The sequence below is a fragment of the Falco biarmicus genome, chromosome 9 (genome assembly GCF_023638135.1).
Source record: "Falco biarmicus isolate bFalBia1 chromosome 9, bFalBia1.pri, whole genome shotgun sequence".
In the NCBI taxonomy this organism is placed as follows: Eukaryota; Metazoa; Chordata; class Aves; order Falconiformes; family Falconidae; genus Falco; species Falco biarmicus.
The window spans coordinates 39842990-39855257 of record NC_079296.1 but is presented as its reverse complement, the minus strand read 5'-3'; the positions used below and the strand labels follow the sequence as shown (position 1 = coordinate 39855257).

General features: G+C 43.6%; 1 long non-coding RNA gene across 1 annotated transcript in view; it reads right to left on the bottom strand.

Annotated features, from left to right (window-relative positions):
- Positions 1-1152: 1152 nt before the first annotated feature.
- Positions 1153-12268, bottom strand: part of LOC130155594 (uncharacterized) — a 47398-nt gene continuing 36282 nt past the window's right edge. Inside the window, exon 4 of the long non-coding RNA XR_008824117.1 lies at positions 1153-10566. This is a non-coding gene — a long non-coding RNA (uncharacterized LOC130155594). The remainder of the gene's footprint in view (positions 10567-12268) is intronic.

Here is a 12268-nt window from a genome sequence, read left to right as displayed (position 1 = left end):
TCTAACTGGACTAGCAACCATTTACAGGCAAAAATCACTTCATTGGAAAGAGATAAATGTAGTCTCAGTTGAAACAACTGCAAGGGGTCCAACACTGAGGTTCTCCAGGGGATATGAACCCAAATAATGAGCAAGATGGGGGGGCACACCTACAGCAATGATCCTTGGGGCCTAAGGAAGGCAGGAGAATGGACCAGAGGGCTGTGACAGCCAGGCATGGAGGATCTGCTGCTGCTGCCAGGCAGCCCTGCCCACAGTGCAGGCAGGTGCTGCCCACTGCTGTGAGGCTGCTGGTGCCAAAACCCCTATTGCTTCAACTCAGCCCTGTCTGTAAGATGAGATTCACACCACACACTAACCTGTGCCGATGGCAGGGACTGCAAGGAAGGCAGGTGGGAAAAGTCCTGGGGGTCTGTCCCAAAAGGCAGGTGGGAAAACATCTGGGAGTAGACCCTCTGTGGGTTCTTCAGGGCAAATTCACAGTAACAAAAGATTGCAAGAGGATCTTGTGGGAAAAAATAAGGAGCCCTTCCCCCCTCATTTCTGGCAGCTTCCAGATGGGAAACAGAAATGAAACTTATTTTGAAATGTTCAGAAACCTTTTGAACCTCATTAGTTTTCATTTCATATGGCTCTGCACAAAAAAAGTATATAAACCTGCAGCTCTTTTAGATGAAATGATGTAATGTTCAGATTATATCGATCAGAGTGGGGAGGGGAGCATTCATGTCAGTAATATTTTAACAAAAGAAGTCATTTTATGCAGGCTTTACAATACTTTCTTATTTCAGGGGTCATGGGAGCTGCATAACACCAGGTCTTCACAGCCTCAGAAACCAAATTACTTAATTTTGAGGAAACAATACCTGCATGCAATTAAGCTTTTAACTTTACTCATGTGAGTAGTTCAAATTAGTGCATGGAGAATACTTGCAGGCTTTCAATTGCACATGTGTAAGTTTTGGCAGGGCTTGGTTGTTAACCATGTTAATCTTGAAGCCTTGCTTGCTTTGTTTTCAGCAGCAAACTTAGCAAAACTATAAATACACTATCCACTTTGAAAATCCTGTAAAATCAATTTTGGAGACTTCAAGGAAATCAAAGGAAATGCGATAAAATTAAAATGCTCCCACTTAAATAAAATTTTATTTCCCTTCCAGTAACATACAATATTTAACTAAGAGTTTTAATACATTCAGTAAAATATGAGCATATTATTAACCTCTTCAAAACGACACGATTTACTGTAAAGTCATTACCATTCTGTTCACTCATGTCTGGCCTCTTTGTTTCAAGTCTGTTTTCCCAGCTTACTGTATCAGGTCAACAGACTAACATAAATGAGTAATGTGTCTGGAATTTTTCCTTGCAACACCAAACCTCAAACCAAGTGCAGGCAGAAGGGCCATGCTGTGAATAGGATGGGAAGCAGCTTCAGCTGTACCTCTTCTCTCCATTCTCCATCCTGTCTCACTTTCCCTTGCAAGAGACTCCTACATAGGCCGCTGCCTGTCCCTGCCTTCATTTCCTCCTCTCACAGCTCTCAGAAACTGCATCTGGACTTTTAGAAGTCCAAACCCACCCTTTCTCAGGGTCTAGTAGAGAAAAACATTGCCACGCTTCCCACATCCTCTTTCAAAATCTGCAACAGTGACCTCAGAATTCTTAAAGCAAACTTGTTTCTGCAGGGTGGGACAGTTGGAGGGGATCTGCTCAGGTAGAAGTATTAGTGGTCATTTCTGACATGCTACTCAAGGCTAACTTGGTGAAGCGAGGGTGTGCCCTGCTTCTTGCTATCGGCCCAAGCTGGAAATGAGTGCCCTGCAATCAGCAGAGCTTTATTGACAGTGCTGAAGGTGTCACAGTGCAGAAGAATGTCAGTCTTTTTTCTCAGCACTTTAAATTTCTATAGCCTTCAGGTCTGGGGGAAGTGCGGTGTCCTTCTGAAACTTTCTGTCAGTAAATCTAGTGTTTTATACGGATATTAGCAAATAAAAACCAAGTTGTGTGAAAAATGTCAGTTCTATTTTTGCCAACTAAAATATAACAGGAAATTGTATGCTTAACATATGTGGGGAACTGCAAAACTGAACCACAGATATGTAACCACTATTATTAAGAATGGTAAATACGGCTGTGGAGGTGAAACGGATTATGCCGCTGGATATTTCCTTTAATACGAATTCCAGCTACAGTGTTGTTTTGCAAATGAAGGCAAACAGAAGATCCTTACAACAACTTCAGGAAACAATCGCATTCTTACAAATCTATCATGTATTTATCTAGTCCTTTAATACATTGATGGGAAAACAAATGCATTATGGTACCCAAACTAAACAAATAGTTTCTGGATACATTAATTTCAGAAATGCATCAATAGCTTTGATAAGAAGAACCTGAATATGAAAGTCTTACAAACCAAAAAAGAAAAATCAATCTGAGCTGCTAAGTCACCAGCTATTTTAAATGGTGCCTGGAATCCGGATGAACCAAAGCCTGTCACACCCCAGATCTGAATCATAAGTGCAGGTCCCCTTTGGGAACACCTGGAAAGCCCTGTGCAGAAATTGCAGCTCCACCAAGGCATGAGCCAGCAGAGTGCTCTGCAAAGGGTGCCCAGCCACTGCTGCGCCAGGAAGGTGGGACACTGGTGCCCCTGAGCACAGCTGCCCTGCCCTCACCTCTGTCATCAGAGTAACTACGCAAGCAGGGAGTCTTAAAAACACTGTCACCAATAGTTTTATTTATCGGAAGAGAAGGGTGTTGGAAGTTTTCTGTTTGTTCTTAGAAAGCACTTGTTTTCCTGAAGAAACAGCCAGGCTTCTTTCCACAGCTCAGGCTGAGGCTACATCTTTTTCACACTTAACTTTTCCCCAGCAAATGGTGTAGTTACTCCAGCAGTAGTTACTAAACCTCCCCTTTCCAACCATCACTCCTGCTGATCCCAACAGAGGGGTTCCACATGGAACACATCACACACCTGAGAGGCAAGCCACTCAACCCTTCCACTGTTCTTTTTAAACGAGAGAGAATAAATTTGAAGCAAATACTATTTGTATCCAACAGTTCAATCAACCCAGTGTCCCAAGTGAAGGGAGTCCCACTTTTAGATCCTCTGCCGTAAAGACATGGATCAATGGAGGTGAATTTCTTTAAGAGCTTCAGTTTTCTAAGCAAAGTAACACTTTAACTCTCAGCAAAAACAGGGTTTCAGGCAGCGTCCTTAAGAGGAGGGAAAAGGTGGAATGGAGACAGTATATACCAATATTCATCTAGGATCTTCCCTCCCTGTCCCTATTACCTTATCTTTCGCACAGAGATGGAGCGAGGCTGAGTGCTGACGGTACACAGGCGGTAACCACAAGTGGGAATAGGCTGCTGCTCATGGCCAGCCTCCAGTCATTGCTATTTTGGCATTAAGCTCATACTCAAAGTGACAATTGCACAGAAGAACCTACCTGTGAGAAAACAGAGTGCCCCGCAGCCTGCCAGCCACCACTGACACCAGCACCCCAGCTAGTCCCCTGCCCATGGTGTTGCCAAGCCTGTGGGTTCCCCTGTGTGGCTGGGACAGGGACCCTCTTCCCCAAAATACATCTGGGGGAAGGCTCCCAACATACTCAAGGTTGATAGCTACTAATATAATTTCTTTTCAGACTGGTAATTTGTGACTCAGGCAGGCATCTATTTTTAGGAATGGCTTTAGCCAGCTCCAGATGGAAGCACAACAGACTGTGGCCTCCAGCAATCGCAGCCACTTTTACAGCCCAACTCCTGACACAGGTCCCCTCAAAGCTTTGGCCAATTTAACTCAGGCACAGACTATCACCGCACAGTATTCTAATTACATACTTCAACCTGTGGGTCACCCATCACACAGGTTATTTTGAACTATGCCAGAAGAGCCTTGGCTTTGCACTGTTTTTCTTTTCCTTGCCCGCTCAAAAACAAGCTGGGAGCCTTTTCCAAACCACCCCGTCACCATGCAGTGTCTTCCAGCACGGACTGTCTGATATGCTCTGAGTCAGCTACCTCCGACAAGCCACAGCTGTCCTGGAGCTAGGCCAAAGACTTTTCCCTTCAGCTTTGTTGCACAACATGATCTAAATAACCGGTCCCATCTAATTTGTTTCCTTCATGGGTCTAAGGAAACTGTATTTCACTTAGTGAGGTCTCAAGTAAGGTCAGTGTCCAAAACCAATTCAGACAGCAATACAAATAAACATCGATTGGAAAAAAAGACAGTCAAGGGGAAAAAAAACAACAAACTTTTGTGACTAGACTATCACTTTCATTAGCATCACACTCTGGAATTTAAGTTTCATCTGTTTCTATGAAAAATATGAACGAAGCAATGTATAACCAAGGAATGAATTCTTACTTGACTGTGTAACATTTTCCTTCTTGCAAATTAGTCAAGATACTCTTTTACCAAAACTAGTTTTAAAAAAAAAACCAAAATTTTTTGGGCGAAAATCACTAAACTATTTAAGGTGAACATTGCTAAAACGTTTGGAAGTCAGTTGTGGCAGAGAATGCATTCAGAAGCAGCCCAGTATATACTTTTTGTTATCCTTATCTTTACTTTAACCTGACAGAGAGCACTTCTTTGGAAAAGCCAACATATTTCAATCATTTCTATCTTACAACTTTAAAAAGCTGTAATATGGTCTAAAAATGAAATTTTATTATCCAGTGACACAGAATTTTGGGGAAAAAAAACCAATCAGCTCTACCCAAGAGATAAAAAAACCTGTAAGATACTAAATTATTTTTCTTTTTCACTCAAAATTTTGAGGCAAAAGGTTTTTTAATGCATGTATACATACAAGTGTATATTTTCTAGTATTCTACCAATATTCTAGCAATGTCTTGCATTTTGGGGGGACAATACACAAATTATTTTTAGTTGTAAACTATATTAGAAAGGGGGTTCTATGGTGTGATTCTGGTAGTGATTCACATTGTTTTAAACTACTTATGTGCTTGCAAACATCCCTGAAATCACACACAAATGTGGGGCAGAAAACAAATGAAAGGTCTTAGCTGTGCCATACACATCTGCTATGGGATAAGTGCACCTGTCCCAAGTGGCAGAAACTCGTGTCCACCTAACAGAAAGGCAGAGAAACATCAGCTTGCTGACACAGCCTGGCAGCTCAAACATGAGCAAAGGCTGGAGGAGCATGCAAGACCATGCTGAACAGTCAGTGTTTCTCAAGATTTTCTGGAGCATTTTCCTCTGGGTTTTGGCTCCTTGGTCTCGCCCAGTCCACCTCTGCTCCATGCATTGGTGGGGCGGGGCATGTTATGGACCTGCACATGGGGACTCAGACCTGCTGCAAGCCAGAGGCACCATTCATGCTTCACTGCAGTGGACCTACATGATAGCCATCTAATTTGCCTTTTTGTTGTAGTTTATGCCCTTTTTTATGATGCCCTTTGGAAACTGCTAATCAATGGACAGATTTTGCCCCTAAAACTGGCGTCACTGGTATGAGGATGGCACTACTAAGGAAAGATGGTCTATTGCAGGGGTCCTCAAACTACGGCCTGCAGGCTGGATACAGCCCCCCCGGGTCCTCAATCCGGCCCCCGGTATTTACAGAACCCCCCGCCAGGGGTTGTGGGGGGAAACCAAGCAGCCGCAGATGGCTGCCTGCCACTTCATCGGCGTGCCGGCCCCCTGGTTAAAAAGTTTGAGGACCCCTGGTCTATTGGCACAGAGCTGGACTAGCAGCCTCTGTAAAACCCTTCTGATGCAAGATGAAGGGCACAGCCAGAGCACATCTTCCTCATCTTGAACAGCCTTGTGATGACCCACATGGAGTTGGTGAGAGCCACTTTGACTTTGAGAAGACTTCAGACTACCTTATGTCATGAGTGATGTGACAGCCCAGGCTGGTGCAACACTGAGGCTCCCTGCCTGTTCCACTCTTCCTCTGCTACCTGACTTGGAAGCTCTCATGTTGGCTGCCCTCAGAGGAGCAGGTACGACCCTCTCCAGGACTACAGCTGCACCTCAACCATCAGGGTAAGGGGGTTCCATCCAACACAGATCTTCCACCAGAAAGGGAAGAAAGGCTCCCAGCAAATCATCCATCCTACCAGGAGTTTCAAAATCCAGCAGATTCCACACCAGGGTGGAGAGTTAGTTTTCAGTCTGACTGGTTGTCTTGTTTATTTGTTTAAGGGCTACCCCAGAAGTGAGCAGGGAAGAATTCCTTCCCCATGTAGGAGTGTGCTGCCAAGTTCCTCTGACTCCCAACAATACTCACAAGTGTTTCCTGGTTCCTTCCATCCCCGAATGCTAGCAAGAAACCTATTTAATACCTCACAGCAAACAGCAAGATCTCTCATACCTCAAAGACATAATTTAAATATGGGAATGGGAAACAAATTTACCTTTTCATTGAAAACCCTACTTTGAGTATAGCCAACCAAACGTATTTCCACGTAAACTGGTGATAAATGGAGAGGAGGAACTCACAAAGAAAGAGAAGTACTAATTTGCTTGTGCCCAAATCAAAGCGGTTGCTAGATGCAAGCGTTGGGGCAGCAGCATGTGTAGAAGCACATTGTTCAAAAGGCTTTCCTATCACAAAAATAAAAGCTTGCACATGGTGAAAATGAGGTACAAAATTCTACATTCTCTTCCTCATTAGCACAGTGGGACAATAATATCAGAGGTGTTAACTGGCAGGTGTATTCGTAGATAATCGCTCGCGCCTGTTGTACACTGCAGCAGAGAGAACAGAAATCAGTTTTAAAAGCTATCATGCACCAGGCCGCCTTTCACCGAGGTTGGGTCCTATGGCCATAATGTATTAATCTGGAGAATACATGTTGCTCAATAGCTCTGCAGAGCCTTTTCTCATGGATTTTAACTCTTGCAGAGGCACAATATGATTTCTAGAGGTCAAGTTCAGTCCTTAGAATAAAGGGCAGGGCTGGCAAGTCACCACAACTTGAAGCAGCAGGTTCACTGTATGCAGTAGCATACAGTGGAGTACACACAGGCAGGAAATCTGGCTCACGCCCCTAGGGCTTCCTAACACACTAACACCCCCAGGCTGCACTGAAAGCAGGGCTGTGTGCTGCCAGATTCTTCTGTCCCAACTAAAGAAATAAGGTGAGACAGACTCTAAGAGGTTCCTGCAGACATTTCCAGGATTGCAGGCTTTTAAAACCTTACCATCCAAAGGCTCCAACAGATCTAGGAGGATCCACTGCAGTCAATGGAGGTGACCATGGTGATCTCACTGCTCTTGGTAACCTGTCTCAAGGGCTGAACCATTTGTTTTCCCTCTAGTTCACTTTTCAGACAGTCCATCGAGCAGAAATCTGTCTTATTTACACATACAAGTCTAGAATTTACCTATTTATAAAAATAACAAGAAATTAACAAGTCCAGTGATCAGGCCCAGAAATAATGAACTACATCAGTTGTGGCTTTTCCTCTGTCACCCATTTGTGGCTAAAATGTGATTACTTCAAATAGTAGACACCAGCCTGGCAGATGCTGCCATGATCAGGCTCATTTCCTTACAATAAAACCCTTTGCGTTCTTTGTTCCTTTCTTAAAATGTTTTTTTCTTTAAACAGGAAATAATCTACAGTGTTCTGTAAATGAATCAAAGGATACTGCTCCTACAACCTATGTGTGCTCGCCATGAGGTGGATAGAGTGCTTCACCTAAGAGCCCTTTCGCTGATTTTTTTTTCCCAGACCTGTGCAATGAACCAGCTCTTCAGATAGTGTAAAGGAAATTGTTGCCAAATTGGCAGGCCCATACACTAGCACCAGAACAGAATACGACTCCAGAGTTTTAAAGAAAATTGAGGGAGACAAGGGGTATTATCCTGGCTTTCTAAATGCCAGAATCGGACCGATTTGATGTGGCAGGCTGCTGTCACCCACTGTCAGCAGGCTCCTGCCCTGGCTGATTGGTCACTGCTCTCATTGGGAGCTGAACTGGACCCTTTGCTCCCTCCTTCACATTTTGGCTGAACAAGGAATGTTTTCAATCAGGGTGGGATGGGAAAAATTAAGAGCCTTTTAGGAATGGCATATCCTGAGTTTCCAGAAGCCGTCTAGGTCAGCCCAAAGTCTAGTCGTCCGGTGCATTCATCCCCAGTATTTACACTGACAGTGGAAACAAGTCTGGAACAGCTGCAAACGATTATGCCTCTGACCCTCTCACAGTGAAGCCCTGTAACACAGGATACTTCCATTCACACTGCAGCAGCTAATGCTCACTTCCGTATGAAAACATTCACGCTAAACTTATTTCATTATGGCTAATTGGTACCCAATTGAATTCTTTTAAAAGGTGTGCTTTGCGATATCTGTCATCTGAAAGCTTCCCTTACCAGGAGGAAACATGTGTCTTCTCTGCAGTGGGTTGAATGTAAAGGTTTTCTTTTTCCACATTATATATATCCCAGAGAGTGCCAGAACAAAGTAAAACAAGGGTTCAAAATCATAGTGTGCTCTGCTAGTGCCCACAGCTCTACTATTCCCAAGGACTCCCACCCATCTCCATGCTCTTTTCCCAGCACCCTCATCCTCCCAAAAGTGGTCCCTAAGCCCATGTCCACTCTCACTACAATGTCTGCCCAAAACACAACTCCAACCTCAAGTCATACCCACACACTGGGACCTCTACCTCCTTCCTTATCCACACCCTGGTTCTGCTCCCACAAAACCTACCCCTGTGTTACCAGCCCAGGACCCCTCACTCGCTCTCAGCACAGCCTGGCCAGCCACTGCTCAGAGTTACTCCTGCTGCCTGCACCAGGAACTTCATGCCTTGCCACTGCCAACAAGTGGAGTGTGGGCAGCAGCGACAGCTTCTCACAACCATACTACTTTGAAGAAGCCTGCATGCCGCTACACATTACATGATTTAGGCACCTCTGGAGTAAAACCCACTAAGAGCCAGGCATGGCACCCATGATCTCTTTCTCCCTCCTCTCCTTGCTTTGCACAGCTAGAGTAGTAAAGTATTGTTATGAATTCCCTCAGCATGAGTGGATCCTGGGCTGACATGGAAAGGATTGCTATTGCCTCAAAATAATCCTGGTACAGGGAATGTGTAGCAAGGTGGTTTAGGAACAGAAGCATTAAGAGGAAAACAGAAACCAGCAACCCTGCTGGCACGACAGAAGGCGTCAAATGCCAAGTCTTTTCATATTTACAGACTTATGCAGTTTATGGGCTTAACCAAATGCTCCAGTGAGAGAAAAAGAATAAATAGTGGAGTCATTAATTTATAATACTTGAGACTAATGGAAAGAATGATTGAACCATAACAGCAAAACCATGCTCTCGTCTCTTTGGCCTTATTTTAGGATCTTTCTCTCCTTCTCTCACTTAGAGACTTTTAGCAACATTTAGATCTAGTCTCCTACACAGAGAAAGCCTGAAACAAGATGATAAAAATACATAGAGTTGAATAGTACAAGAGTCCTGGACTTCAGCTAAGCCAGCGATCAGGCAGCCTACATTTTGCTGTGTTCCTTGATGGGCTGAGAATAGACACTCACACAAGCATTATTATTTGCCCTTCCTAATACAGACTTAAGTAATGAAAATGGAAACAGCACATAAAGCAACTCTGGCTATTCTGATGACTGAATTGAAAAGTCTTCCTCCAAGGGATTTGATAATTGAGAAAGCAGATTAGAAAAGAGTGGCATAAAATATTACCATAATCTCTCTGAGACTAGAAAAGGTATTACATTGACTAATAAGCAACAGGAAGAGACTTTACGTTTCCCTTTACACTTACATTTCCAGTTATATAGTTACAGAAGAAATTATTAGGAGGTTATTTTATTTCTGGACTCAATGGAGAGGACAGAAAACAGAAGAATGTAGAAAGTTTGAACATGAGGATAAAACACAGGCATTTCTCAGGAAAAGATGCCAAACTGAAAACGTCAGACGGAGAGGCTCACTGCCCTCCTCTACCTGACAGAAGTTCATTGTAAATTGTTACTCCCTTTTGAAGACACTGTTTGTGGGGTTACCAGCAGACAGGCAGGGTTGGTGAAACAGTGATGAGCAAGAGAGCTGTGTAACACATAGGTCACACCTGTGACCCTTTGACCTTAGGTTTTCTGAACCCTTAGTCTTTGCAAGGACCTGGGCCACTGCGCAATATTATCCAGAAACACAAATCTCCTCTTAAAACAACATACATCTTATCAAAATGTCACTGGAATGACAAGTATAAGTGCCTCGGCAAAGCAGTTCATTCTGGTGCTAAAACAGCAAAACGCAAAACCACAAAAGCCAACGAAAGTACTCATTTAGCCAGGAGAAAATACCATCATGAATGTTTGGGTGTCCAAGTCTCTCCCAGTACTTCCTGGAGCTACAGCTGCTCCCAATGAATTATTCACCACCAAGCTCCAGTGGAAATGGTGTGAAGTCCACAGCAGTGGGTAGGCAGTGTATGGTGTGTCGCAGAGGTGGAGCACTGGTCTGGATCCTTCCAGCCCAATTAGTGTGTTCAGTGTGAACTCCTTACATACATTACATGGCAGGCTTTCCCTGAGCCTGGCAAGAACAAGGGAGAGAAGAAAAAGTTAGCATATGACTAATTTTTAAAAGAAATTTTATTTCATGCAATAGATTGAAAATAATAAACGTCAGTGTGTCACATATCTGTGAAGTGAAAGCTGGTTTCAGGTTCAAACTAGACTGCCTGTTTGAATCAAAATACATACCTAGTTTCAGTATTAGTGAAAAGGTCAACTGATTTGAAAGTTGGTAGATTATTCTGGTGTTTTACTATCGATACTGGGATTTTATGTGCCAGTGCTGGACTGTTCAGGTCCTGCTGCTCATGAAGGTTGAGCTTTTGGATGCGTCAAGTGGGAGACTGCCGAGTCCTGATCATTTCCAGCCATTACTTGCCAAAATAAATGGTAACCAGATCAGTATTACTTGGCTTGACACATAAGCAAGCCACGTTTCGGCTATAGTTTGCTGTTCAGGCTTTGCATTAAGGATAGTAAAACAGAAATAAGTAGAAGAAAAGAGACCATGGCCTTTCTAGGCATGAGCCAGGAGGCAAGACGGATGGGACTGTCAGTATCTTGGAGGATAGGTTTGAACTTAAAAACTTTTTTAACTGCTTGGAGAAATGTGCCGGGGGAAAAAAAATTCAATAGGGAAAAATGAAGGATGCTTCTGCCAGACAGGAAGAATTAGCTTCATAACTATGGGAAGAAAATAACTTGCCCAGGCAGCAACTTTGCAGGGGACTTGAAGGTGGACAGTCACACAAGGGGAATCAGGAGTCAGTTGCACCATGGTATTGCAGAAACTCAAATGCAACAATGATATGAATAGGCTGATCTAGAAACCTACACTGCTCATGAAATCACCTGTCCAGTGCACACAGCCCTGTTCCCAGGTCCCGTCTTCTCCACATCTATTTCCAGAGCTGGGCACTGCACCTGATGAAATATGGGAATGACTGGAAAGAATCCAGGGAACAAGAAGAATGGTTAAAAGGCCAGAAAACAGTACTAACAGGGAAGAGAGGGAAGAAGATAGGATAATTTCATCTAAAGAGATGAAGACTAGGGAACTCAGGAAAGCAGTTCTTGGTTATGTTAAGTCTGTGGCTTTGAGGAAAGGAAGAATCTACCTTCTAATGTCCATAACGTACAGAAGAGTGTAAGAAGTGATTAGTTTACTGCACAGCTGGGAAGATGCAGTTCAGACATGAGATAAACTCTCTTAATGGTGAATGGAGAGAACAGCAGCTTCAGGAAGCTGTAGTTTCCAACATCCAGGAACATTTTGGGCAAGCACCCTTCAGAAAGGGGAGGTAGTACTGATCCTGCCTTTGGCCGAGAGCTTTTTGAGGTCCACCTAGCTCCACGACTACACAGAAATGATCTTTCCTGACCTCTGGTGAGCCATGCCATTCTGGACTGTAATATGTACAGAAATTAGGGAGTCAACTGGAACACTGCAAGCAAAAGTTCCAGCACATGCTGAAAAAACCTAAACTTTCTTTAGTCTTATTAGGAGCATATTATATAGAACAAAGACAATTCAAAACTAAGGAAAGGAAGTAGTGTCTTTACTGGCAAAGGTGGCACTTGCCTGCACAGCCAGCATACTACTATTTACAGTGAGTTGTCATCTAAATCCAGCCTAGATACCAAATGCTGGAGTTTCTTGTTTTGCTTTGATTTTCAGTCACAACAGCTTATCTCCTGCAAGAACCTGGTAATCATGGGGT